The sequence below is a fragment of the Podarcis muralis genome, chromosome 5, assembly GCF_964188315.1.
Source record: "Podarcis muralis chromosome 5, rPodMur119.hap1.1, whole genome shotgun sequence".
Lineage (NCBI taxonomy): Eukaryota > Metazoa > Chordata > Lepidosauria > Squamata > Lacertidae > Podarcis > Podarcis muralis.
The window spans coordinates 4028570-4056206 of NC_135659.1; the positions used below are offsets into that span (position 1 = coordinate 4028570).

The 27637-nt window shown below is 44.5% G+C and overlaps 2 protein-coding genes across 2 annotated transcripts in view; both read left to right on the plus strand.

The window, feature by feature from the left end:
- Positions 1 to 26352, plus strand: part of UAP1 (UDP-N-acetylglucosamine pyrophosphorylase 1) — a 249501-nt gene extending 223149 nt beyond the window's left edge. The window contains exon 12 of the mRNA XM_077928183.1: positions 26340 to 26352. The gene's annotated coding sequence lies outside the window, so the exon portion shown is untranslated. The remainder of the gene's footprint in view (positions 1 to 26339) is intronic.
- Positions 18046 to 27637, plus strand: part of DDR2 (discoidin domain receptor tyrosine kinase 2) — a 55140-nt gene continuing 45548 nt past the window's right edge. The window contains exon 1 of the mRNA XM_028732280.2: positions 18046 to 18240. The gene's annotated coding sequence lies outside the window, so the exon portion shown is untranslated. The remainder of the gene's footprint in view (positions 18241 to 27637) is intronic.

The window sequence follows — 27637 nt, forward strand, 5'->3', positions numbered from 1 at the left end:
TCTCTCCACCTGGCTCCACCGGATATTGCTGATGGCCAATGAAAGGCCAAGTAGGGATTCCTAGTGGGGGATGTTGCTGTGGTATAGTGGAGGAGCAGGGCCAGGAGGCTAACTTGGACACCTGAGAACACAAAAAAGCAGCAGCAAAACAACTACATGTTTCCTTTTAAATGGGCCTTCCTGCTGAGTGTAAAGCATAGATCCTCCTTTTTTAAGGGAAAAGGGAGAGAAGGCTTCTCCCAAAGTGTTAGAAGGCCACAAATAATGTAACAATAGAACAAAACAAATGTGCCGTTTCATGTGATACAGAATCCTATGTGCAAATCTGTTAGATTGAGAAATTTGTACTAAATAAGAAAAAAAAATTAAAGGTGTGTGCTTGCAGGTAAACAGATTGGAGATTTTCTGCAAGATCTTGTGAGATCTCATTGAAGTCTTGCAAGATGTCCAGGAGAGCAAAATATGTATTGAGATTTGGGAGAGATCTTGCATGCTCTTTCAGGGACCAAAGCCATCACTGCTGCAGCGCCAAAGGCAGGTGGCTAAGGGGTGGTGAGTGTCCCACGGGGCGAAATGGGATGTACCCCCCCTCAAGCTCAGGATTCCAGAACTAACAACTGTCAGTTGGGAGGGACGGAAGGCAAGGACCCACAGCCCAGGTGGGGCTCGCTAGCTTGGGGAGGAGGTGTGTGATTCCTCAGCTGGAGTAGATGCAGGACAGTTGAGGCTCACATGCCTCATCACCGCAAAAGCTATAACTGGAAAGCTGAATTATGATTTTCAAGTTTATACATTTCAATAATTTTGCAGTCATTTTAGCATTTCAAAACTTGACTTCCTTCCCCCTCTTTCTGCAGTTCTTTAAATTGATTCTCCATATCTTATGCATATCCAAATTACCTCAATTTCTTCATTTATGCATCTGCTTTAAATAGATAATCTTATTAAACTGCAGGTTATTCCAATAATCCTGCCAATGTTCTTATCTGTTTACAGTTTGTAACTATTCATTCAACCATTTCCATTCTTTAATAAAAAGTTTGTTCTCTTGCTCCTAGAAACGGTCAGCATGTGACAGAGGCCACATCCTGGGAACGGTTTGACTGGCCACCTAAACCAGGTGAGAGCAGCCAAAGAGTCTCAAATGCACAGGAACTTCCCCTGTGTGCAAAGACAGGCTCCAGAAGATTGAGCGGACAAGACCAAGCGTGGGCCCAGTGGTCAAGAAGGTGGTTTCTGAAATGCTGTGGAGGGAAGTGAGGGGCAGATGGGGCTCATCCACCTATAAAGATAGCCCATCGAAGAGAAGGAAAACTCTGATCCTAATTTGCCTTGTGGGATATCTTTGGGAGCTGAAAAGGCTAAGGAGTAAAGCCTACACAAATCTGGAGTGGAGTCCCTCAGGCGGTTGGATGGCGCCGTTTACAACCCCTTCTGACAACTCCTGCAGCCCAACTGGTGCCTAACTCTGCTTTCCTTCGAGACACATCTGCAAAGCCAAGAGAGGGAGTCTTGTCATCTGGGAAGCCCAGGACCTGCAGACACACTGCCCAGTCTTGCTCCCTGGAGAGGTCACTTTGGGACTGCTGACACCGTTGCTTGACTTTTGACCTCACCCCCAGAGGCGCACTCCATTGCTTCTCAAGACAGACAAATGACAACATTGAAAAACTATTTGAAAGAATTTTATTTCATTCAAAAAAGACAATCTGGCATGTGATTAGGACAGTGGTTTTCAGACAACGGGTGACACGTTTATTGATCCAGTTTGGAAGGCTCTGTCTTGTCTTCGCACATGCGCAGTTCCATCTAGGAGCAACAACAAGGGAAGGAGCCAAACTGTCAACTCCTGCAGCGAGACTCAGGATTTCCACTCATGCTCACAAACGTAGGAAAAAGCACCGCCTAGGATAAAAGGATGATCAGAGAATAGCATGTTTGTAAAGGAACTTGATTAGAATAATAATGATGATGATGATTTTTATTTTATTTTTCTATTTGGGTTTGTGGGGAAGGGGGGAACTGGGTCTTGGTGGGGAGGGAGATCTGTGCTGGAGTTGCTGGCCTCATTGCTGTCGCTGCCCGGAAGAGAGAAGAAGAGAAAATATTTTTAATCTTTCCATTTCTTATTCTGTTGACAACCCATCTTTCCTTCAAGGATCTCCAGATGGCTTACGCTATTCTCCCTTTCTTTAATTATATTTACTTCCTCATTCCATTTCTCTTCCAATATCTCTTCCTCCTCCTCCTCGCAGACCAGGGGGTGGATTTTAGGGGCACGACAGCAGGAGGCCAGCAGCTCACACAGCCTGCCACACTGGCCATTCTCTCTTTCAACAGCCTTGGAGAACAACTGAGTAGGCATCTAGAGCGTCAACTGAACAGGCATGTAGATCAGCTAGTCACTGGGCACAGTCTATTCTTTTGGAGGGGGCTTTCCCCAGTTTCCATTTATAAGAAGTTTGAAAGGTTGCCTCTTTATAAAGTCTGTTTCCTTGTGACGAGAGACCACACTGGAGACTCAGTGTTTTTGAAATATATCAAGGTAAAGGGACTCCTGACCATTAGGTCCAGTCGTGGCCGACTCTGGGGTTGCAGCGCTCATCTTGCTTTATTGGCGGACCGGTCATGAACAGCTTCCGGGTCATGTGGCCAGCATGACTAAGCTGCTTCTGAACCAGAGCAGCGCACGGAAACGCCCTTTACCTTCCCGCCGTAGTGGTACCTATTTATCTACTTGCACTTTGACGTGCTTTTGAACTGCTAGGTTGGCAGGAGCAGGGACCGAACAACGGGAGTTCACTCCGTCGTGGGGATTCGAACCGCCAGCCTTCTGATAGGCAAGTCCTAGGCTCTGTGGTTTAACCCACAGCGCCACCCGCATCCCTATTATTTATTTATTTAGATACTTGGGTTTGGAGCGAAGGGAGAACTGGGTCTTGGAGAGGAGTAGAGCTGTACTGGAGCTGCTGGTCTCACTGCTATCGCTGCCTGGAAGAGAAATGAAGAGAAATGAAGAGAAATGAAGAGAAATGAAGAGAAATGAAGAGAAATGAAGAGAAAGAATTCTTAATTTTTTCATTGATTACTACATTGATGGCCCATCTTTCCTGCAAGGATCTCCAGGTGGCTTGCGTTATTCTCCCTTCCTCCCTTCCTCATCCCATCCCTGAACTCTTCTTGAATCAGGGAGCTGCCTCCCCCCATCCCAGTGATCCAGATTCTCTCTGGCCTCCCTGTTCCTCAAGAACAAAGATCAACACTCCCCATCTATATATCGGTGGCATCCATCCCCTGGTCGCTTGGTCTTACATAAATTGTTTTCACCTTCACTAAAGATTCCTTCTGATCTTCATAACCATCACTTCATCCTCCCATTTCTCTTCCAATATCTCTTCCTCCTCCTCCTCACAGATCAGGGGATGGATCTTTGGCACGTGACAGCAGGAGACCAGCAGCTCACGCAGCCAATCTTTATAAACTAATCTAACCATGACTTGGTTCCCTATGTTTCTGAATCTTGAGGGATAGTAAAAGAAACAGAATGCAGAAGGAATTAGGAATCCTACTTATACTTTAGATGAAGAAAGTCTCTTCATTACACCAGAAAACGTATTTCCTTTCTCACAAACTACCTCCTCAAGCTAAAGATGCTCATCTTTAATTTTATAGTCCCTTTCCTCTTTTGTGCAGTTCTGCCCCTCCTTTCGCCACTTTTCTTCTCTTCCCGATTCTCCAATTAGTCCAGCCGTTTCTCCTAGACCACGCTATGCCATCTTTGCCATCTTTATAGGTTAGTGTTTAATATAAGTTCAATATTAAAAGTGTTGCCTTCTCTTTTACCTTTGTTTTCCAGTAACTTCCACACTTTTACCACAAACAGCGCTGACAATCCAAGTCTTTTAACTCAGTCTCTTTCGCTGGGCTCACGCCACTTCAAAGTAAAAAACAAGTTAAGTCCTTGAATTCCGCTTCTTTTAATGGGCTAGTACTCCTGCTGCAGAGTGAAATTTGAATCTGTCTTCCTTTTCTTACTGGTACTTGTTAGAGAAATCTTTGCTTATGCTTACGTATAATGAGAAAGATTTCCAATATGTTTAAGATAAAATCTCCCGTTCTTTACTCTTTATGTGCTAGTCTTTTGGGTCTGTTTCTGAGCAGTTCAGTTTGTATTAATAAGTCTCACAGACCCTCTTCTCCTCAAGCTCTCCTTGTTAGCTGCCGTTCTTACCCTTTGGGACTTTGAGGCTTGCTGCTGAGGATTGCTCGTGTCCTTGCGTCTAGGTACTCTCTGTCGACTCACCTCCTGGTTAGGACGTGGGCTTCGAAGGGTTCCTTTTTTGACACTGCCGGACAATGTCAGCCCTGGGCCACGCCCAGAGCCTTTTTGGGGGTCGTGTAGCCTCCGCGTTGCCCCCCAAAGTTCCCTCTAACAGCTGCTAGGCGCGGAGAACCCGCGAAGCACATCCACAACGGAGGGCGGAAAAACCGGAAGCCCTTACATACCAGGTTTGGAAGGGGGATTTGGTCTGCGATAGGCTTTTTCCGTAGGGACACGGGTGGCCACAGAGCCTAGGGCTTGCTGATCAGAAGGTCGGCAGTTCGAATCCCCGCGACGGGGTGAGCTCCCGCTGCTCGGTCCCAGCACCTGCCAACCTAGCAGTTCGAAAGCACAAAGTCGAAGTAGATAAATACCGTATTTTTCGCTCTATAGGACGCAATTTCCCCCCTCCAAAAATTAAGGGGAAATGATCAAAGCAGCAGAAATAAGAGATGATTGGATCCCTTTAAGAGCTCAAAGCATGGGTACCCCCAACAAAAATTTAAAATTCGGTTTTGTAATTTGGAACTAATGTGATTTGATTGGTTTGCTAATAAAAAATATATTATAAAAAAAACAAAAATTAAGGGAAAATTTGTGTGCGCCCTATGGAGTGAATGCAGGCTGTGCAGCTAAGCCCAAAGCCAGAGCAGGCAGAAGGAGCGCTGCACAGCGCTCCGTCTCGCTGTTCTAGCTTGGGGTTAGCTGTGCAAAGCCTCCGCAGGGCAGCAGGGTGAAGGCCCCCTGCTGCCCTGCGAAGGCTTCAAAGGCCGTCCCCGAAGCCAGAACAGTGAGGCGGAGCGCTGCACAGCACTCCGTCTCACTGTTCTAGCTTGGGGATGGCTGCGCAAAGCCTCCGCAGGACAGCGGGGTGCCTTCACCCCGCTGCTCTGCAGAGGCTTCAAAGGCTGCACTCCGTTGGCTTCAGGCAGCTATCCGCAAGCTTTCGGAGCGCAGCAGGAGTTCCCGCTGTACTTCGAAGGCTTGCGGATAGCCACCTGAAGTCACCTAGCAGTTCGAAAGTGGAAGTAGATAAATACCGTATTTTTCACTCTATAGGACACACTTTTCCCCCTCCAAAAATTAAGGGAAAATGATCAAAGCAGCAGAAATTAGAGATGATTGGATCCCTTTCTGAGCTCGAAGCATGGGTACCCCCAACCAAAATATAAAATTCGGTTTTGTAATTTGGAACTATTGTGATTTGATTGGTTTGCTAATAAAAAATATATTATAAAAAAAACAAAAATTAAGGGAAAATTTGTGTGCGCCCTATGGAGTGAATGCAGGCTGCGCAGCTAAGCCCAAAGCCAGAGCAGGCAGAAGGAGCGCTGCGCGGTGCTCCGGCTCACTGTTCTAGCTTGGGGATGGCTGCACAAAGCCTCCGCAGGGCAGCGGGGTGCCTTCACCCCGCTGCTCTGCGGAGGCTTCAAAGGCTGCACTCTGGGGGCTTCAGGCAGCTATCCGCAAGCCTTCCAAGCGCAGCAGGAGTTCCCGCTGCACTCAGAAGGCTTGCGGATAGCCGTCTGAAGCCTGGAGAGCGAGAGGGGTCGGTGTAGAGTTTTCCCTCTCTGCGCAGCGCCCCTTCAGCGAAGCGGGAGGAGAAATGGAAGGGGCTCCATTTCTCCTGCCGCTTCGCTGAAGGGACACTGAGCAGAGAGGGAGAGAATCCCCCCCCCCTGTTCTCCCCCTCCTATAATCCGGTGCGTCTTATGGTCTGGTGCGTCCTATAGAGCCAAAAATACGGTAGGTGCCGTTCTGTCGGGAAGGTAAACAGCCTTTCCGTGCACTGCTCTGCTTTTGCCAGAAGCGGCTTCGTCATCCTGGCCACATGACCCGGATGCTGTACGCCGGCTCCCTCAGCCTATAGAGCGCCTGTTCTGTTTCTGCCCAGTGTCTTCTGCCAATCAAAAGCTTTCCTTAGCTTGCAAGGAAGTGAAATGTTATGAGTTACTTGGTGCCAGACTCCCCTTTGCCATGAGTTTCTGGGTGCCAGGCACTGAACCCCTGGACACTGAACATCTGGGGAATTGATCTAAGCTGTACCCCAAGCACTACATTTGATTGTTGGTTATTAAAAACTGTTTGAAACCATTTTATTTCATTCACAAAAGAAATTTGGACATGTGATTATGATAACAGTTTATATAATAAAGGTGACACGTTTATTGATCCTTTATGTAAGTTATTATTTGTCTACTTTAATGTATTTTTAATATATATTAATCAGTAAGGGGGTGGGGTGGGAAGCAGTTTTGCATATGAAACTGGTGGATGGCTGTCATTAATCCAGATGAATTTCATAGAATCATAGAAACTTGTAGCTGGAAGGGACACCAAGGGTCATCTAGTCCAACCCCCCGGGATGCAGGAATCTCAGCAAAAGCATCCATGGCAGACGGCCACCCAACCTCTGCTTAGTAACCTCCAAGGAAGGAGAGTCCACCACCTCTCATGGGAATCTGTTCCAATGCCAAACAGCCCTTACTGTCAGAAGGTTTTTATGAATGTTTAGTTGGAATCTCCTTTCTTATAACTTGAATCCATGGGTTCGAGTCCTACCATCTAGAGCAGGAGAAAACAAGCTTGTTCCCTCTTCCATGTGACAGCCCTTAAGATATTGGAAGATGGCTGGCAGATCTCCTCTCAGTTTCCTCTTTTCCAGGCCAAACCTCCCCAGCTCCTTCCAGTGTTTCTCTTCAATCTTAGTTTCCAGACCCTTGGTTGTCTTGGTTGCCCTCCTCTGCACACATTCCAGCTTGTCAACATCCTTCTTAAATGATGGTGCCCAGAACTGGACACAGGACTCCAGGTGTGGCCTGACCAAGGTAGGAGAGAGTAGGACTTGGACTTCCTTTCACCAGGACCCTGGACTTCCATAGATGCAATCTAGAACAGCGTTACCATTTTCTGCTGCTGCACATTCCTTGTGGCTGAGGCTCAGGGTAACGCCCCCGGGACCTTTCAGTTCATGGTGTCCATGGAGGCGCAGGTCAATTCTGTGTCCAGGGCAGCTGTTGACCAGCTTCATCTAGTACGCAGGCAGAGACCCTACCTGCCCACAGACTGTCTCACCGGAGTGGTGCATGCTCTAGTTATCTCTTGCTTGGGCTACTGCAATGCGCTCTTGGTGGGGCTACCTTTGAAGGTGATCCAGAAACTACAACTAATCTAGAATGCGGCAGCTAGACTGGTGACTGGGAGTGGCCCCCAAGACCTACATTGGCTCTCAGTATGTTTCCGGGCACAATTCAAAGTGTTGGTGCTGACCTTTAAAGCCCTAAACGGCCTCAAAGGCGCAGTATACCTGAAGGAGCGCCTCCACCCCATCATTCTGCCTGGACACTGAGGTCCAGCGCTGAGGGCCTTTTGGCGGTTCCCTCCCTACGAGAAGCCAAGTTACAGGGTAGTGATGCCTGCCCTGTGGAACCCCCTCCCACCAGATGTCAAAGAGATAAACAGCTACCTGACATTTAGAAGACATCTGAAGGCAGCCCTGTTCTGGGAAGCTTTGAATGTTTGACAGACTTTTTTATTTTAATATTTTGTTGGAAGCTGCCCAGAGTGGCTGGGTATAAATAATAAATTATTATTATTATATTATGACGATGACTGTGAGGTGTTACAAGTCATTAACTTCAAGCCACGCTGCCATGCCTTTGAAGACACAAACCATCCCAGCTTTTCAGAGCTGGCTATCATGGCTTCTTTAATCTTTGTGTATTGCTCCACCATGTGGCTGAATCATATAAAGCACTGACTTTTACATATCTCTTGACCTCTAATTGCAAGAAGATCTCGTTAACTTGGATTATAATCTTTATAAATTGGAGTTGTGGAGCAGGTCCTCAAGAGTGGGGGGGGGGGGCCTCCCACCATTCCTCCTTTTGATGAAAGGGAAACTTCTGACTTTGGAACAAAATTGGTTGTATTTGCCTATATGGCAGACACAACTCTCCCCATGTTTTGCAGTCTTTGCTGTCTGATTATCATTACCTATAGGCTTAGCCAGCTACCTGTGGTGTGGCTTCATCCTGTCTTAGAGAAAGCAAGAATTTGCTCTTAAGCAGGTGGAGCCGTAGTAAAATCATGGCTGGCCTGTTTGACACCTCTGTCATGGAACTGGAAGAGAAGCTCATTCTTTGAGACAAGAGCAGATGAATCTGAATGATTCTTGAGTTCAGGATGTGACTCTCTGGGGATCTATCAGAGTTAGCATTTTTTCCAAGCTTGCTCCTCCTACTTTAACAAATCTTTTAATTTTCTGAAGCTCTTCAGTGTTGTTGATGTTTTTTTAAAATGCAATAATCAGACATAGCTCCCTCTGGTCCTCATGATAAATAGCAAGCCTGCATTAAAAACAAGCCATTTTCAATTATCCAAATAAACATTATAAAAACACAGTAGTAATCACAGAACAAAACAGAAAATGCTGTCTGACAAATGCAAGATAAAAATACCGAAGCAAATATTCATAACTGGAATGACTTTTTCTACCACCCTACCCCAAATCCATTAAAACAAATTGAGCTTTAATAATATTTCTTTTTATTTATTTAATCAAAGACTATACTTTATTAACAAAACAAAATAAAGAGCGAACAATATAATTGCATGGAAACTAAGATTGCACACGCCAAAGGATATAATTTTTGGTTGTTGCATTAACAATCCCTGGGGGAAATAATCATTATTGATATTGTGGGTGGGTTGAAAATAGAAGAAGGAAAAATGCATTGTTTATAAACATCAATATGTTGTCCTCAAGGTCCTATTATATTCTCACTTGAAGTTGAAAAATTACTAAGAATTCCAAATAGCATATTTCACAGGAAGCATTTGAACATCATTTATATATAAAATAAATTTTGTTATGTAGTTGAAGATTAATCTTTTAGAAGATTCTCCTTTAGTATATCTTAATTTTGAGTTATTTGCTATGCCATAAATCCATAACCAAAGAGCTCTCCAGTGTTCTAACAGCCGGATGGGCTTGGTGTTCCCTTTTGGTAGGGAATTTCAAAGTGATGGACTATAAAACAGGCCCTGCTTTTGATAATGGGACTGAATAAGGTGGAACTCTCAGGTGCATTCAGTTTAGGAGGTGCAGAGATTCTGAGTGTTGTGTAAGTTATTTGAATATACATTCTCAGTCCTGGGGGGAAATTCATTGGAGCACAGCAGGTGTGGTCTGTAAACTAATCTCTAAGGCCCTGTGACTTGTTTGCTGTGGCTCCACTGTTACGGCAGGTGATTCTCATGAGGCATTCTGAGCATTTTCGAGTCCTGTTATGTTGCATTAAGTTCAGTACAGTTTGAAGATGTGGACGAGGTGCTTGGATAATTTCAGGTGTCCATTTCTGCTCTGCATCCTTGCCTTCATGGCCGGTGAAATCTAGCAAAGAGGAAATAGATGAATGAGGTGGTTCATGTCTCTGGGCCTAATAAACCCTCCCTGAAACCAGACTATCAGAGCAATCATGTGCCAGTTGCTCATGTCCCTTTCTTGGGCATGGTGCTCAAGCGCATGGTTGCAAGCCAGAGCCAGGCTCTCTTAGATGCAACAGATTTTCTAATCCCATTTCTGGGGTAAATTCAAAGTGCTGGTTTTTGCATATAAAGCCTTTTGCATTTTAGGACACTGATCAGTGTTAGAAACCAAACGGCACCTAAAACCTAGGTTACAGGCACCACAGCTCAATGTTTGGGGCCTTTTTAAAAAAAGGAATTTATTATTATTATTTATTTCATTTCTATACTGCTTTATATTTTAAAGGGGAAAAATATCAAAGTGGTTTACAAACACATTAAAACATCAACTAAAACAATTTAGAATAAAACAATTTAAATCTTCAAGGAAAATATTTCAGAAAAATATGAAATATAAATGCAGTAAATAAGCTCGTCTGCTTACCTGTTTAAAAAAGCTGGAGGGCCCAGCCAGGTAAAGACCTGGCATCCACATGGTTGCAATTGGACCCACATCAGTTGCACAATGCGCCTGGCGAATTTCGAACACTGATGGCTGATATCTGAAGGACCACCAGGCCTCAGATGAACCAACTCTGACACTGCATGAACCACCTGAGGCCGTTCTCCGTGTGCCTCCTCCAAGGGGGGTGACAAGAGAACTGGCCTTTTCACTGCTGGCTCCCCACTTAGCAATACTTTCCCTGGGGCAGCACGCCTGGTGCCATCATTGTCTATTTAGGCATCAGGCAAAAACATTTTTTATTTACCCTTGGCAAATAAAAAAACCCCTTAAGGGTTGTGTTTGTGGCTTCTCTTTGTGCTGTTTGTGACCTCTTTTGTGCTCATTCTTAGGTTTCATCTTGCTGTTTTTGACTTGGGTTTAATGTTCCTTGTTTCTTTTATCTATTTTGTAAGTTGCTCTGAGACACTTTGGTGTAAAAAATGACAACAACAACAACAGCTGTTCCAACTTCATTGGGAGTAAATTGTCAGTGTAGTGGGAAAGCTGGCTCCTGATAGCCCTTTGGCTCTCCAGATGTTGTATGACAGCTCCCTTCATCCCTGACCACAGGCGACACTGGCTGGAGCTGATGGGAGCACCGGCGGAGCAAGCCAGTTGGGGACCTGGGGTGGTGCACGTGCCCTGTGCCCAGGGGTGGGGTGAGTCAGAGCAGGACGCTCCGCAGGGCCTCCGGAGTCTGGCTGCCTCCTCCCACTCAGCCGCCCTACAGCTGGGGGGGAGGCAACGGGAGGACTGTCTGGGCAGCGCGGAGCCTGCGGGCGCCCAAGCCACCCTGTCGCTCCCAGGAGACGTGTGTGGCTCAGGCGCGCTACAGGCCCTGCGGTGAGTGCCGTCCAGCATTTTGTCACCCCCCTCAGTGGTGACACCCAGCTCAGACCACCTCCACCGCACCCCCCTTCCTCTGCCCCTGGATGTGAGTAGGAGTTGGGCCTGATGTACTCACTTCCTACACTCTTGAATGGGTATAGGCATCCCTTGTTTGAGAAAAAGCCCACTGTAGAATCTGACACATATGAACATGGGGGAAACTGTTGCTCTTTTGGTTTGAGTTGAGTTGGGGGTATGCATAATAAGTGGGAACTAACAAATTACCATTTGGGAGTAGAAAAAGGAACCAGCAAAGATTTCCTGGAGGAGCAAGGAGAGAACACTGCTACTTTTTAGCAATATGCTCCTTTGCTTGACATAACCTAAAACAACCTATATTCAAGGCACACAACATTTAAAAATATATAAAGTCCCATTCCTGCAAGTTGGAGTGATGGGATCTAGCCTGGGTGACTTTTTAAAAGGGTTAGACTGACATCAGTCACAAATTTATTTATAAAAATGATAGCTACATGGAAAAAAATTCAGAGAGGTAGCCATCTGTTGCAGGGGTTTGTGGCACTCTAGATATGTTTGCAAAGAAGAGTCTTCTTTCGATGCCTCGAGTTACCCTCAGTTGACAGGTATAAGCACATGGCAGGGGAGAGGTGACTTGAAAGTGAAATGCAAAAAGATACAAAATGCAGCACTTGCAGTTAAGCATATACAGTGGTACCTCGGGTTAAGTACTTAATTCGTTCCAGAGGTCTGTTCTTAACCTGAAACTGTTCTTAACCTAAGCACCACTTTAGCTAATGGGGCCTCCTGCTGCCGCCGCGCCACCAGAGCACGATTTCTGTTCTCATCCTGAAGCAAAGTTCTTAACCTGAAGCACTATTTCTGGGTTAGCGGAGTCTGTAACCGGAAGAGTATGTAACCTGAGGTATCACTGTATATGCAAAATAAGCACAGTGACTACACAACAACATTTAACTATATTGCTAGGTTAATCAACACCTTTAAGTGGGATAAAAAAGCATTTCCACAATTCAGGCTTAAGGTGGCAGAACACGTCTAAGTTCTTGGTACTTTGATGTGGTAAAATAGTTTATTCTTCCTGCACTGGACTGTGCTGTGTGAGTTGATCAGCAAAGCTGACATGCGTTAAGGATGCTGCTTCTATAGCTAGGAATTTTATTCAGTAACTTTTGCTACTTCCCTCCCCCCTCTATAGATATCTATTCTGCTTCCCAAATTTAAGTGTATTGTTACCCCTTAAACCAGCGGAGAATAGCAAGGGTGGAAAAATGTTTGGTTTTTTTAATTAGTTTCTATTGAAGATTTTATTGTGTTACAAAATAAAGAAACAAGGGAAAGTGCATACAGCGTCTTCACTTTCAATTCAGAGTCTTTTTCACAGTTTGCTAATGTTCAGTACGAGACACTGTATGTGGCGAAATGTAAAAGAAAATCCCATACGGTAAGATATTAAAGAAGCTTTGTGCATAGGATCCCCAGCTAGAGACTGAGCTTGGAATGGCTCACTGGCTTCCATAAGGTAGTGAATATAGAAATCAGTTATGTGAAACCTGGCTGCCTCTTGTAAATTTGTCTTATTCTTAATAAAGACATCAGGAAAGTGCACCTAATTTGATGTTAAGAATTGACAGTATCCAGTATATGGGAGTCCCTGCAACTAAAAATCTTTCAGAGTTATGCTACCACAATTTTTGCCACTTTCTAAAAAAAATAAATTCATTTTTTTGGAAAATATACATCAGTCTGAAAAATACCAGGCTTTCATCACTGGGCAGAAATATGTTATTTATTCATTCATAATATGTACATGTTTGGGGGAAATCAATAAAATAAAATAATTATTTTCAATGCTCATTTTTGTATGATTCCCTTCAGTGGTGTGTCCCCTGTATCCCCAATCTTTCTGTAATCTGAATTGAAATATAATCCTGTACTGAAATAAAGACACTTAGATCCTAAAACCTTTGTTTGTATACAGTGGTACCTCAGGTTACATACGCTTCAGGTTACAGACTCCGCTAACCCAGAAATAGTGCTTCAGGTTAAGAACTTTGCTTCAAGATGAGAACAGAAATTGTGCTCCGGCGGCACGGCAGCAGCAGGAGGCCCCATTAGCTTAAGTGGTGCTTCAGGTTAAGAACAGTTTCAGGTTAAGAACGGAACTCCAGAACAAATTAAGTACTTAACCCGAGGTACCACTGTAGTTGATTTATTATGCTGAATTTTTCAATAGAGAATGTTTATTAAAATACTATTTTTTAATAATATGAGTTATACTGGAGAAAATATAAGAGAAAAGCTTGATGCCCCGGCTCTTTGGGGAAGAAGGGCAGAATATAAATTTAATCAATAATAATAATAATAATATTAATAACAACAATAACAAAGCCTCTGGTAATTACCAGACTTTCCTCCTTTTTATAGATAGGTGGGGGCAGGCCGAAGGTTCTCTGACTGGAATTGGCTGGGCTGCTTTGCTCAACAAGAGCGGCAGCGATAGAGGTTTTCACTATCCATGTAATAAATAAGTAAAAATTATAACAACACAGAAGCACTCTGAGCACATGTGGAGAGCATTTCCCTCATGATAGAGTAGCAAAAGCCTGCAACCTACATATCCTGACTCCAAGCGTTATGGCAATGCAGAGCTCTGGGAGAAAGCCCCATTTAAGGCAAGGAGATTTACTTCTGTATACTGTCTTAGTTTTATGATGTCAGCTGCAGTGAGGTTGGCTCTGGCCGCGGAGGGCAGGGTACAAATAAAATTTTATGATGATGATGATGAAGAGTCATGTATAGTATTGCACTGTGTCAGAAAGCATGCTCTTTACTATCCTATTACTAAAACATATTGTTAATTTATTTTCATAGATACTGCCAACCAAATAAAACAATATAAGAGCACCAGAAAAGAAAAGAAAATCTCCAATCAACGACAGCTTAAAATAATTAGACACTTTGGACATTAGTAATGTTTAAAACCTTGGGGAAAGAAAAAGGTCTTTGTATGGTTTAGTAAATGCAGTATTTGACCACAGATCTGCATGTGGCTGAGAGGCCAGAGGGAGGGATCCTGGTCTGCAGGGCTTCCCAGACACCCCTTTGCGTCCTTCCTTCTCGGAGGACTAAAAAGATTCCCAGGGCAACAACTGTTTCACCTGGGTCCTTGCTTGGCAGCTGTCCAAAGCCCAGCCCTGACACTTGGGAACTGCACACGAGAAAATGTCGGATTTGACTGTTCGCATCTTCGGTATCTGACAAGGGATGGTGGATGAAATTTGTTACTTAATGCCTGCAGATTCCACACCATCAAGAGATGCCAGCAAGTCTAAAAACACTGAGGTTATGAATCCTTAGGCAACATAATTTTAAGTTCAGAATTCTGCAAAGCTTCACATCTTGGAGCATTTTGAACATTTGCAAAGATCTAGCTGAGCTCTCTTAGCAGCATGATGTGTTCCCAGGATCCAGCTGATATTTCAGCATGAGAACGTTCCCCCTAGGTCAGTGGTTCTCAGCCTGTGGGGCTGTGGACCCCTAAGTTATCTGTGAGCCAGAGCTTGATGGATTTCGCCTGCCTTCCCTCTCCTTCTTCACAGCAGAACCCCCAGGAGCGCCGTACGATCTCTGAAGCTTGTGACTACTGGAAAGCACAGGAACACAGTCCGGTAGCTTTCATGTGTGCTTTCCCCACTACCCTCCATTGGTGTTTGGTGTGAGGTGTACTTAGAAGAGCTTGACAACAAGGCTTGGGACTGCAGTGGGTTTTGGCGTTGCAGCTTTGCATGAGGAGGCCTGCGGTCTTTTACACTGCACCTATTTTTATTTCCAAGGGCTCTGCCCTGTGGGTCGTTGGTGGGTTTTCTGCCTCCTAATTAATGGTTACCTTCAGGATCCTTAGTTTTTGGCATTATTGGGGTTTACTTCTGGTGCTTTGTTGGGATAAATTATGTGAATGGAGGTTGCCTGATTCCTTGGGGCTTCTGGCTTTGGGGGCAGACCATTTGGGGCTGTCTGTTGTTCTGAGTAGCATTTGCTACTTATGCCCATTGGCTTATTAAAGAAAAACCACAAATACAAATAATAAATAGATTAATTATATACATAAATAGTTTTGCTTACAGGGATGAGGGATTTCATTCATTTTAATTTTATGCTGCTTTTTTTTACAAAAGACATCATACTCAAAGTGACTGGGTGCATTTCATACAAACACTACAAAAATGATTCCATAATAACATAGCAAAACAAAAATATTGTTATGAGCTGGAGGGGTGTGTTGAACCAAATATGAAGTGTTCCAGAAGCTTCACCATTTTGAAAGTCAATATAACCTCACAATTAATTGGTGGTGGTTGTAGCAATGAGCTCATATATGTTTGTAGTCACTTGCTTTGATATACACCGATTGGCTGGCTATCCTTGTCTGTGGGTTTGGGGTGCTGGGCTCTGAGCCCAGAAAGGGGAGCTATCTGTAAGACTTGGGTATTTGCCGCTACGCCCTCATCCGGTCAGGTGGATAGTGAGGGGACGTCCTGGCCAAAGTGATGTCTGCTGCTTTGTGCACAAAGGATGCAATGCACGTTTGCTTGGGTGCGGAGAAGCCATCTCCTGGCTGCAGTGCCCGTCCCGTGTCTGCAAAGCCTGGAAGACCTGGCAGGCTGATCTACACCTTTAGTTAATAAAGCACTAGAACTGGTGTCTTTGGCAACCTTCTTTGGTATCCCTGCACCCAACCACTCTCACAAGCCCTTCTTTGGGCCTGTGGTTCAGAAGAGGGGGGTACACTGTATGCAGAGACACTTCTAATTCCTGCACCTAGCAAAGGATTTGTCTAAGCAAGGATTCAAATTCCTGGAATAGCCAGGATAGCTTCCTGATGAGGTAGTGGCCCTCTAAGCGTGGGTCATTACGGAAACAAAGGAAGTGACTCTGTGCCAGACAGAAAATGAGTGGTAACTAGAAAGACAAAACAAAAAAAAATTCCTTCCAGTAGCACCTTAAAGACCAACTAAGTTAGTTCTTGGTATGAGCTTTCGTGTGCATGCACACGAAAGCTCATACCAAGAACTAACTTAGTTGGTCTTTAAGGTGCTACTGGAAGGAATTTTTTTTTGTTTTGACTATGGCAGACCAACACGGCTACCCATCTGTAACTAGAAAGACAAAGGCAAAGTTGAGAGTTGTTTGGGGAGCTGGAAGCTGGAAGCTGGCAGGCTGAGAGACAGAGCCATGCCTAATTTCTTCTGGAATCCAAGGCTGTGGCTATGGGAAAAGCAAGACCCTCTTAGGGTGTTAATGTTGTGAACCCCTCCATCATAGGCCCAGGTTGTAGATATGTGTAAATACACCAGATATCCTGAAGACACCACAGTCTCTACTGTCCCTCATTCCAAAGGAAACACAAAAATTGTGTAAATGTCTGGAGCCCCTGGGATTTTGCACCTCTAGGAGACTGGGATGGTGTGCAACAACACTATAACATACAAAAAATAATAAAAAAAAAACTCCCAAAATTTAACACTATTAATATAACAAGATTACTTAAACAACATGCAGCATTCAAAAGCAGAAATAGCAAGGGGACCTCACAGTTTCCCCTTAGACTCAGAAACAGCCCTTCTCCTGCAGCAACGTCTTAAAAGGCTTCCAAGAGCCAAGGAGGGGGGCAGCTAGAAAAACCCCTCCCATGATTTCACTGAAGTATACGATTGATATTCCTGAGTCTACACAAAGGAAAAATGAGTGGCAATTAAAGTTTTAATTTTAATTCTTTTGGGGATTACTTCAGCTGAGTTCACTGGAAATAAATAATTTTGTTTACATACAGGGAATTAAATGAATTCATAATTATAGATAAATTTATCTTTCATATCTTTTTGAATTGATTAATTGAGTTGATCAGTGGGTATATTGGGGAGATAAATAAATGTATTTATATTTTTGAATAAATGTATTCTTTCAGGATTAATAGCTTGGGTTGTTAATTAGTGGGCCCAATGGGGTGGGGAATGGATTTTGATTTCAGTACATTTGAGACTTCATTTAACAGCATTACTGAGTTCACTACAGTTTTTTGTCGTCATTATTTTCTCGAGTTAATGTAGTCTGTTTATTCCTAAAGGTTGGGAACCATTGTCCTAGATATTGTTATGAATTTGGGGGGGGGTCAGTCTGTATGATGCCCAAGTCCCTTCTAATCCCTGGGGTTCTGGATCCAGCAAGGGTTGAAATCTGATGGAGGACTCAACTGTTGAATTAGTTGGGTGTGTTTCTTTGTGAGTGAATGGTTCTAAGGCCAGTCATTGGTATAACCAAAGATGTTGCCCTGTGCCAGAGGGCAAGTGGCCTCACCTGACTGGTGGTCCGACACCAGTAGGCTAGGAGAGAAGCAGGCAGAAGTCCGAGTGAGAGCCATGCTTGATTTCTGCGGGAATTCAAGACTGTGACTATGAGGGAAGCAAGACTGCTTGGGGTCTTAATACTGGGAGCCTTCTCCATGTTAGGTATCAGGTTGTATATATATATATGTAAATAAGCCATATATCATAACCCATATTGATATTTTTCTCTCAGCTTATTCATTGACGCTTTGCAAGCCAGTAAAACGTGCCAAATCCTGTCATTTGGGTCAAATAAAAAATAAAACACGAAGCATACTTTTAATATAAAAAAGCGGACTGCATAGATCCCTGGAGCCTGTTTGCTACAGCGTCTCTCTGCTTGCAATGAATGAGTTTTGCCATAAATTATAGTTTAGCTCAAGTTTCCTTGAGTGAAAGAAAAAAGCCTGCAAAGAGCCAGCTCCAATTGGTGACTTTCTTCCCCCTTCTCGTTCCCTAATTGAAACCAAATGTGAAATATGTTGGATTGTGGGATTTCTGGCCAGGGCCCAGGAATCCTCAGAATGCTAAATCGCTCGCAAAGGCATCTTGCATCAGCCTGAAGAAGTTTCTTTCCAGCCCGGCCTCTCCATCTAGGGCGAGAAAGAGGAATCTGCCTGTTCCCCTTAACCCAGTGGATTAAACTTCTGAAAACCTCCCGTCTTCTTCCCCTAAAAGTTCATCTTAGCATCCAGGTATGGACTTTATGATGTTTTTGAAAAACAGAAGGGTCTCCCCCTTCTCGTCCATCTGAGCCAAGAAGCAGAAAGGCCTCCTTCCCTCAAACAAAGACTAGTCCAGTTTGGAATGGCGTAAAGCGGGGAAATAAGAGTACGAAGCGAGGGGATAGAAGTGTACGTTTTCCAGGCAGACCTTTCATACGAAGAATTAAGTATATATATATATATTTAAAGATTGTTTGCATGCCAGGCCAAAGTGCTTGATTACAGATTCCCGTGACGGTTATGAAAAATGGGAGGCATTTTCAAAGAGGAGGCTTTGGAGCTAGAGGAAAATGGAGATGGCAGGCCCTTTTAGCTTCCGCGGCTTATAAATTAGAAGTTATTCAAGAGTTGAGGATTGCAACTTGTGTAAAAGTGCTTCCGTTGAGAGGCTATAACATACGCAGCCCTTTTTTTTATAATCGGACGCGTGTGTGTGTGCCTCGTGACAACCCTGTTTTTCATTACTGCTCCTCCTTTTGTTGGTGGCGCCGACAGTTCATGCAAGCAGAGGCAGCTGGTCCAACCTCTGAAAAGCCCCAAGGCCCAGAGGTCTTGCAACAGAACCCTTGCTATTTCCCTTCTTCGGGAGCCGTCATTCAGGAAGGCCTGGTTGGGAGAGCGGAGGGCGACCTTTAATTCTGCTAGTTACAGAATCTGAATGTGATTTTTCGTTTCACATTTGCACTGGCACATGCATCTCCAAATGACAAAGGCCACTACACACGTGACTTGTTTTAGGTGTAGCTCTCAAATGATTTAAGAACATGCCTCCAATTACACACATAAATATAAGCCATCTTTGTTTACATTCTCATCAGGGATTGACTCCAGTTCCTTGTTAAGTGTATATTCACATTTGCTGTTGTGTAGTGAGTGAAAAAGTCCCGGGGAACATAAAAAGTAACATAAAGTAGCATACATTACAATAATATCTTATACTTGGTGTAGAGAAAGTGGATAGAGAATGCTTTCTTCCTCTTGAGACTTGACCCTAAAACTTGTCCCCCAGTAAAACTGATGGTCAGTAGTTTCAGAACAGGCCAAAGAAGAACACATGATAAAGCCATAAGAAATGGCTCTAGTTATCATGGCCATTGGTGTAGACAGGGGCGAAGGAAGGGGGGTGCGGGAGGTGTGGTCTGCCCCGGGCGGCACCACTGAGGGGGGTGACAAAATGCCGGGCGGCACTCATTGCAGCGCGCCTGAGCCACCCGTCTCTCCTGGGAGTGAGACGGTGGCTTGGGTGCCTGTAGGCTCCGCGCTGCCCAGATGGTCCACCCTTAAGAAATGCTTTAGAAAACATTAATATTATGAGAAAATGCAATTTTGGTAATTAGGCAGATTGTCGTGTTTTGATTAATAATAATAATAATAATTTATTTATTATTTATTTATTTATTTATTTATTTATTTATTTATTTATTTATTTATTTATTATTTATACCCTGCCCATCTGGCTGGGTTCCCCCAGCCACTCTGGGCGGCTTCCAACAAAACACTAAAATACAATAACCTATTAAACATTAAAAGCTTCCCTAAAGAGGGCTGCCTTTAGATGTCTTCTAAAAGTTTGGTAGTTGTTTTTCTCTTTGACATCTGGTGGGAGGACGTTCCACAGGGCGGGTGCCACCACCGAGAAGGCCCTCTGCCTGGTTCCCTGTAGCTTTGCTTCTCACAGTGAGGGAACCGCCAGAAGGCCCTCAGCGCTGGACCTCAGTGTCCGGGCAGAATGATGGAGGTGGATAAAAATACCATGAATAAAAATAATAATGATGATAGCAATAATAATACTCTCACCTTTGCAAATCAACAAATGCAGCCTCTCCCTTCCTCTTGAGGAGAAGCACTAACAATGCTGCCAAAGGACGTTTTCCTTAGCATAGGTATTCTAAAATAGTTTTCACAATACTGCAGTCACTTTTCTGCAGTTTTGACTTGGAGAGACCCCCGGTTTTGTCAAGCTGCAAACTGAGCTCAGAGCAACTCAAATCCTTCCTGTTAGATTTGTTTAGAATGGAGCAGTTTGCTGCCAAGTGCCTAATCCTTAGTATGGGAGTGCAACCAAGGGAGACTACAATTCCCAGCATGCTTTCCCCACCAAGCCTCTAAGGGGCATTCTGTCCAGGAGCAAAGAGCCTCTCGTGGCTTTTCGGCCAAATCCCCATTTTCAGTTAACTGCTAATGTATGCAATGTAGGTGCGCTCTGGCTTCCGCCACGGGGTCCAAAGCGGTTGAGTTCTGCTGGCCACATGACCCGGAAAGCTGTCTGCAGACAAATGCCGGCTCCCTTGGCCTGAAAGGGAGATGAGCGCCACAACCCCATAGCCAAATTCAAGGGGACTTCAGCATCCAGGGTCCTTTACCTTACTTTTACTTAATGTATGTGCCTCTAAAAGGACGATGCCCCAGCTGATGTGGGCCCTAAAATATGGGATAAGTAATTTGTGTGTGTGTGTGCTACAAAGGATTGAATCTTTTTAAAAAAAGGGGGGGGGTCTGTTTTCTGAGTTTACATATTGCTGCCAAACACTCAAAACTCAATAGCCAGATGATTTCTTCTGGAAATTTCTTAGGTTCTGTACTTTTAGTATGTAATAGGGAAAGGGAGAAATTGTTCAGGAATTACAGAGTGACTGAATGTATAGCAATGCAGTCTTTAGTAAAATGTTATTCTATTCTCAGTGATGTTTTAGAATATGTGGAATACTTTTTAATGGAGTTTGACTGCTGCTTTAGACCTCAGCAGGGTTCTGTCCCTTCTAAACATTTCATTTAGAGTATTATTTTTTAATTGAGTATTTATTCTGATTTGCTTGCACAAAGTTTATGCAGAGGCTAGATCATATGCAATCATTTACTGAGCATTTGTTCTTATTTGTTTGTGGGGTATTTAAATGTCTTCTCATTAATCATTTGTTCATCCAATACAGTCGTACCTTGGTTATCGAACTTAATCTGTTCTGGGAGTCCGTTCGACTCCCGAAACTGTTCGAAAACCAAGATGTGGCTTCCAATTGGCTGCAGGAGCTTCCTGAACTCAAGTGGAAGCCGTGTCAGAAGTTAGGCTTCCAAAAAACATTCACAAACCGGAACACCTACTTCTGGATTTGCAGCGTTCGGGAGCCGATTTGTTTGGCAACTAAGCTGTTCAATAAACAAGGTACAACTGTACTTTTCAGTGCATTTCCCTGTCACTTTCTAAACTGAAAAAGGCCCAGTTCTTAAAAAATAAAAGTGGATTTCTTGTGTCAGGGCAACAGAGCACTTTAATCCCACTTAATTTTGCAAACCGGGGCAGGGGGGGAAACCAATTGTTTTGAAAATGTTTATGTTTATGCTTCCCCCCACCTTGAAATTTAATAAAATATTTAATTGTACAAACCCAAAGTAGAATCATAGAATCATAGAATCATAGAGTTGGAAGAGACCACAAGGGCCATCGAGTCCAACCCCCTGCCAAGCAGGAAACACCATCAGAGCACTCCTGACATATGGTTGTCAAGCCTCTGCTTAAAGACCTCCAAAGAAGGAGACTCCACCACACTCCTTGGCAGCAAATTCCACTGTCGAACAGCTCTTACTGTCAGGAAGTTCTTCCTAATGTTTAGGTGGAATTTTCTTTCTTGTAGTTTGGATCCATTGCTCCGTGTCCGCTTCTCTGGAGCAGCAGAAAACAACCTTTCTCCCTCCTCTATGTGACATCCTTTTATATATTTGAACATGGCTATCATATCACCCCTTAACCTCCTCTTCTCCAGGCTAAACATGCCCAGCTCCCTTAGCCGTTCCTCATAAGGCATCATTTCCAGGCCTTTGACCATTTTGGTTGCCCTCCTCTGGACACGTTCCATTTTGTTAGTGTCCTTCTTGAACTGTGGTGCCCAGAACTGGACACAGTACTCCAGGTGAGGTCTAACCAGAGCAGAATACAGTGGCACTATTACTTCCCTTGATCTAGATGCTATACTTCTATTGATGAGGCCCAGAATTGCATTGGCTTTTTTAGCTGCCGCGTCACACTGTTGGCTCATGTCAAGTTTGTGGTCAACCAAGACTCCTAGATCCTTTTCACATGTACTGCTCTCAAGCCAGGTGTCACCCATCTTGTATTTGTGCCTCTCATTTTTTTTGCCCAAGTGCAATACTTTACATTTCTCCCTGTTAAAGTTCATCTTGTTTGTTTTGGCCCAGTTCTCTAATCTGTCAAGGTCGTTTTGAAGTGTGATCCTGTCCTCTGGGGTGTTAGCCACCCCTCCCAGTTTGGTGTCATCTGCAAATTTGATCAGGATGCCCTTGAGTCCATCATCCAAGTCGTTGATAAAGATGTTGAATAAGACCAGGCCCAAGACAGAACCCTGTGGCACCCCACTAGTCACTCTTCTCCAGGATGAAGAGGAACCATTGATGAGCACCCTTTGGGTTCGGTCAGTCAGCCAGTTACAAATCCACTGAGTGGTAGCATAGTCAAGACCGCATTTTACCAGCATCTTTACAAGAATATCATGGGGCACCTTGTCAAATGCCTTGCTGAAATCAAGGTAGGCTACATCCACTGCGTTCCCTTCATCTACCAGGCTTGTAATTCTGTCAAAAAACGAGATCAGGTTAGTCTGACATGACTTATTTTTCAGAAATCCATGCTGACTATTAGTGATCACAGCATTCCTTTCTAGGTGCTCACAGACTGTTTGCTTAATGATCTGCTCCAGAATCTTCCCTGGTATTGATGTCAGGCTGACTGGGCGGTAATTATTTGGGTCCTCTCTTTCGCCCTTTTTGAAAATAGGGACAACATTTGCCCTCCTCCAGTCTGCCGGGACTTCGCCTGTTCTCCAGGAATTCTCAAAGATGACTGCCAGTGGTTCTGAAATCACATCTGCCAGTTCTTTTAATACTCTTGGATGCAGTTCATCTGGCCCTGGAGACTTGAATACATCTAGACTAGCCAAGTATTCTTGTACTATCTCCTTAGTTATTCTGGGCTGTGTTCCCTCTGCTGAATCATTTGCTCCAAATTCTTCAGGTCGGGCATTGTTTTCTTTATCGGAGAAGACTGAGGCAAAGAAGGCATTGAGGAGTTCAGCCCTTTCTGTATCCCCTGTTTGCATTTCACCATCTTCTCCTCTGAGTGACCCCACTGTTTCTTTGTTCTTCCTTTTGCTACGAACATACCCATAAAAGCCTTTTTTGTTGCTTTTAACCTCTCTAGCAAGCCTGAGTTCATTCTGTGCTTTAGCTTTTCTGACTTTGTGTCTACACGTGCTGGCTATTTGTTTGAATTCCTCTTTGGTGGTTTCCCCCCTTTTCCATTTTTTGTACACATCCTTTTTTAATCTTAACTCAGTTAAAAGTTCTTTAGATAGCCACCCTGGCTTCTTTAGGCACCTTCCATGTTTCCGTCTCATTGGTATTGCCTGAAGTTGTGCTTTTACTATCTCCCTCTTAACAAACTCCCAGCCATCATGAACTCCCTTTCCTTTTAGTATTACTGTCCATGGGATCTCACCCAGCACTTCCCTAAGTTTTATGAAGTCGGCTTTCTTAAAGTCGAGAAATTGAGTCCTAGTATGCTTGGCTGCTCCTTTCCGCTGTATAGTAAACTTCAGAAGAGCATGATCACTCGCGCCTAATGATCCTTCCACTTCTACCCCACTAACCAGGTCATCAACATTGGTTAGGACCAGATCTAAAATGGCTGTTCCTCTATTTCTTCTCCCACTTTCTGGACAATGAAGTTGTCTGCAAGTCCAGTGAGGAATCTGTTTGACCTTATGCTCTTGGCTGAGTTTGACATCCAACAAATATCCGGGTAATTGAAGTCCCCCATTACTACTATCTCCCTTCCTTTTGCATGCTTGGCCATCTGTTCCAGGAAGGCATCATCTATGTCCTCCGTTTGGCTTGGGGATCTATAGTAAACTCCCACAATGAGGTCACTGTTATTCTTCTCTCCCTTAATTTTGACCCAAATGCTCTCACTTTGGCTTTGAGGTTCTAAATCTTGGATCTCTTCACAGGTATACACATCCCTGACATATAATGCCACTCCTCCTCCTTTCTTGTCTGGTCTGTTTCTCTGAAATAGATTGTATCCCTCCATTATTACATTCCAATCGTGGGACTTATCCCACCAGGTTTCAGTGATGCCTATTATGTCATATTTAGTTTGCTGTACCAAGAGCTCAAGCTCATCTTGTTTATTTCCCATGCTTTGTGCATTAGTGTACAGACATTGAAGTCCATTAATCATTCCCCCGTGTCTCTTATTTAAGGATTTTTTCCTCCCACCACTAGGTCTGCATGCTGTTTGCTCCATTCGGTCTATGACATTTGGATGATCATCTTCATCAATTGATAGACTCCTACCTTCAGGAGCACTGTCTCCCTCCCCCACATTAGTCAGTTTAAAGCCCTCCTGATGAGGTTTCTGAGATTTTTTGCAAAAACATTCCTCCCAACCGTTGTGAGGTGCAGCCCATCGCTTGCCAGAAGTCCATCTTCAAGAAACTGCATTCCGTGATCTAAGAATCCAAACCGTTCCTGTTTACACCATTTGCGAAGCCAGTTGTTCACTTCCACTATTTTTCCCTCTCTCCCTGGGCCACGTCGTTCAACTGGGAGGACAGATGAGATGACAATTTGTGCATTTAATTGCTTCAATTTCCTGCCCAGAGCCTCGTAATCTCTTTTGATCTTCTGGAGGCTATTGCTTGCAGTGTCATTGGTTCCCACATGAACCAAGAGGAAGGGGTATTTGTCAGTGGGTTTTATGATTCCTTGCAGTCGTTCAGTTACATCTTGGATCTTAGCCCCGGGGAGACAGCACACTTCCCGAGACATCTTGTCAGGCCCACAGATCACTGCTTCTGTTCCCCTCAGTAGGGAATCCCCTATCACCACTACACGCCTCCTCTTAGGTCTGGTCGGGGTTCTTCCGTGAGCTGTCCGTTCCAAGGTCGCCTGGACCTCTATAGAGTCTAGACTGTCAGTATATTTGGGGGGCTAGGGGATTTTCAAGCACATACCAGAACTTTGTTTGCACATTTAAAGTGTTGGCACTTTGTGATAAATAAGTGGGTTTTGGGTTGCAGTTTGGGCACTCGATCTCTAAAGGTTCGCCATCACTGATCTAGTGCAATGCAGAAATATGCACTGTCTCATACTGGGATCCAACCTGCGACCTTGGCATTATCAGCACCACCCCGAGACTATAAGCCTACAAGGTGATGGGAGCCACCTGCACCACATGGCAGAGACTTCACTGGGATCCCAGCAAATGGAGCAGCAAAGAGGCGGCAGCTGGGCCTGGGCGCTTTTCACAGGCATCCCTGGGAGTAGCAGGTCTGCTGCACTGCTAGGTTTGGCAATCCTGCACAAGCCACGCAACTTGGTAACACTGCAAAAAGCTGCAGCGCTGCCCAGGGGTTGTGGGGTGGGAAGCCATGGGGGCAATTTCCCGCAGGCCCACACAAAGCAAGGGCTCTGGCAAATTCCAGAGGAAAAGTCATAGGAATGCAATATGAGGCCAGGCTTTGAGGGAGGAGTGGGGAAGGCCACAACCAGAAGACCCGTGAGACTGAGTCCCGCGGGGGAAGCAGAAAGAAGCTCCACTAAGAGGGGTTGATACCTGGAATAGGTCCTCAAGAGAAGGACAGCCCAATCCCTCTTCCCGTTTCCCCACGTAAAAAGGAATGCAGCGCTTCTGTTGTTTTGCTTAATCCCAAGGCTAGGAGGAGTGGTAGGCACTAATGTGCGGTCTGTGTATGTGGTGGTTCTCGCATGCGGTTCTTTTGATGCAGCTTAATTCATGGTTCTTCCTGAATCCTCCTTTTAGTATTGTCCCTAGGTACTTAACATGTTCTGTATTACTCAGTGCAACTACAGCGGTATGGTTTGTTGCATTTTCTTTTTCATACTTTGCTGGCTTTAATCTTCTTATGCCAAAAATTCCAATAACGTTTTGATTAAAAATATATGGAATTGCCTGTGGCCCTCAGCTTTGTACACACACGAATGGGTCCTTGCGGGGAACAGCATGAGGGCCCATAACAGCACACCTGTATCCAGAGGTGAACCTCGGCTCCCCTGGGCAAGGAGTTTTACTGGCACCCCCCTCCTTTGCACCCTTGCCAGAGGAGCCTGAGCCAACCAGAGCAGTGGAGGAGCGGTCCAGGGAGTGTGTGGATGGGCTCTGATCCACTCCAAGCCAGAGTGGAGAGGCACAATTTTTGTACCCTCCTGGACATGGGAACTTGGCGGGGATGAACTTGGCCAACCCCTAGGTGTGCCCTGTCCCATACACCCTCTGGGCAGACCTGCAATGCTGCCCATGGTGGGGGGAGGTGACCAAAGGCACCCCTGGCTCAAAATGCTATTTATCCTATTGCTGCAACTCGGAGCCTGCTGGGCCCTGGTAACCAGGGACACTTTCTTTCTGCATAGGCAGATGTGCTGAGCATAAACAAAGGGCCTTTCCTTCAATGAGCCATTCTAGTTAGCTGAAGGGAGTGGGGTCAATAGCCTAGGGCAGTGTTTCCCAACCTTGGGCCTCCAGCTGTTTTTGGACTACAACTCCCATCATCCCTAGCTAGCAAGACCAGTGGTCAGGGATGATGGGAATTGTAGTTCAAAAACAGCTGGAGGCCCAAGGTTGGGGAACACTGGCCTAGGGCACTGGGAGTGAGCCCAACTGAGTTATGGCTGCCATATTTCAAAAAGTGAGAATTTGGACACAAAAGTTGTTGACAGGGCTTTTTTTTCCAGAGAGAATCAGTTCTGGCACCTCTCAGGTAGGCACCAGTGCTATTCTAAGAAAAAGAGGGGGCATTCTGGCACCTCTTTTTCTAGAAAAATAGCACGGCGGGGGGGGGGGGGCAAAGTTGTTGAGCTAAAAAAAAATTTGCCCAAAAATCAACACCCTAAGCTGAGTCATATGATTTAAGTGTGTGTCTTTGGGTAAACAAGTGGAATGTTCCATTGTTCTAGGTTGAGGAGCTAATTTTATTTCATTCCTTCTATTCTTGCCTTTCAGTATTCACATTGTAAACATTCTAATGAATTTTAAAATAATTCTTGGGGCTCTATCAAATATGCCAGAAATAGATTTCAGCCATATGAGGCTGCCGGCTTCTTTTTTAGGCGTTACACCTGTGCTTTTAACAGTAACTGGAAGCAGAAGCAATAAACAATGGAGTAGGCCGAAAAATATTTATCGATCCCATGTGTTTCCAACCCAACTAGTCCTTCAGGGTATTTTGGAGATGAGCGGTTCAAAACTGAGTTGTGCTTCCACTTCTATTTCTTACGCTATCAAAAGAAGTAGAAGAGGTGGCACCTCTGAATTTTGTGTATTGTACAACAGGCTAGT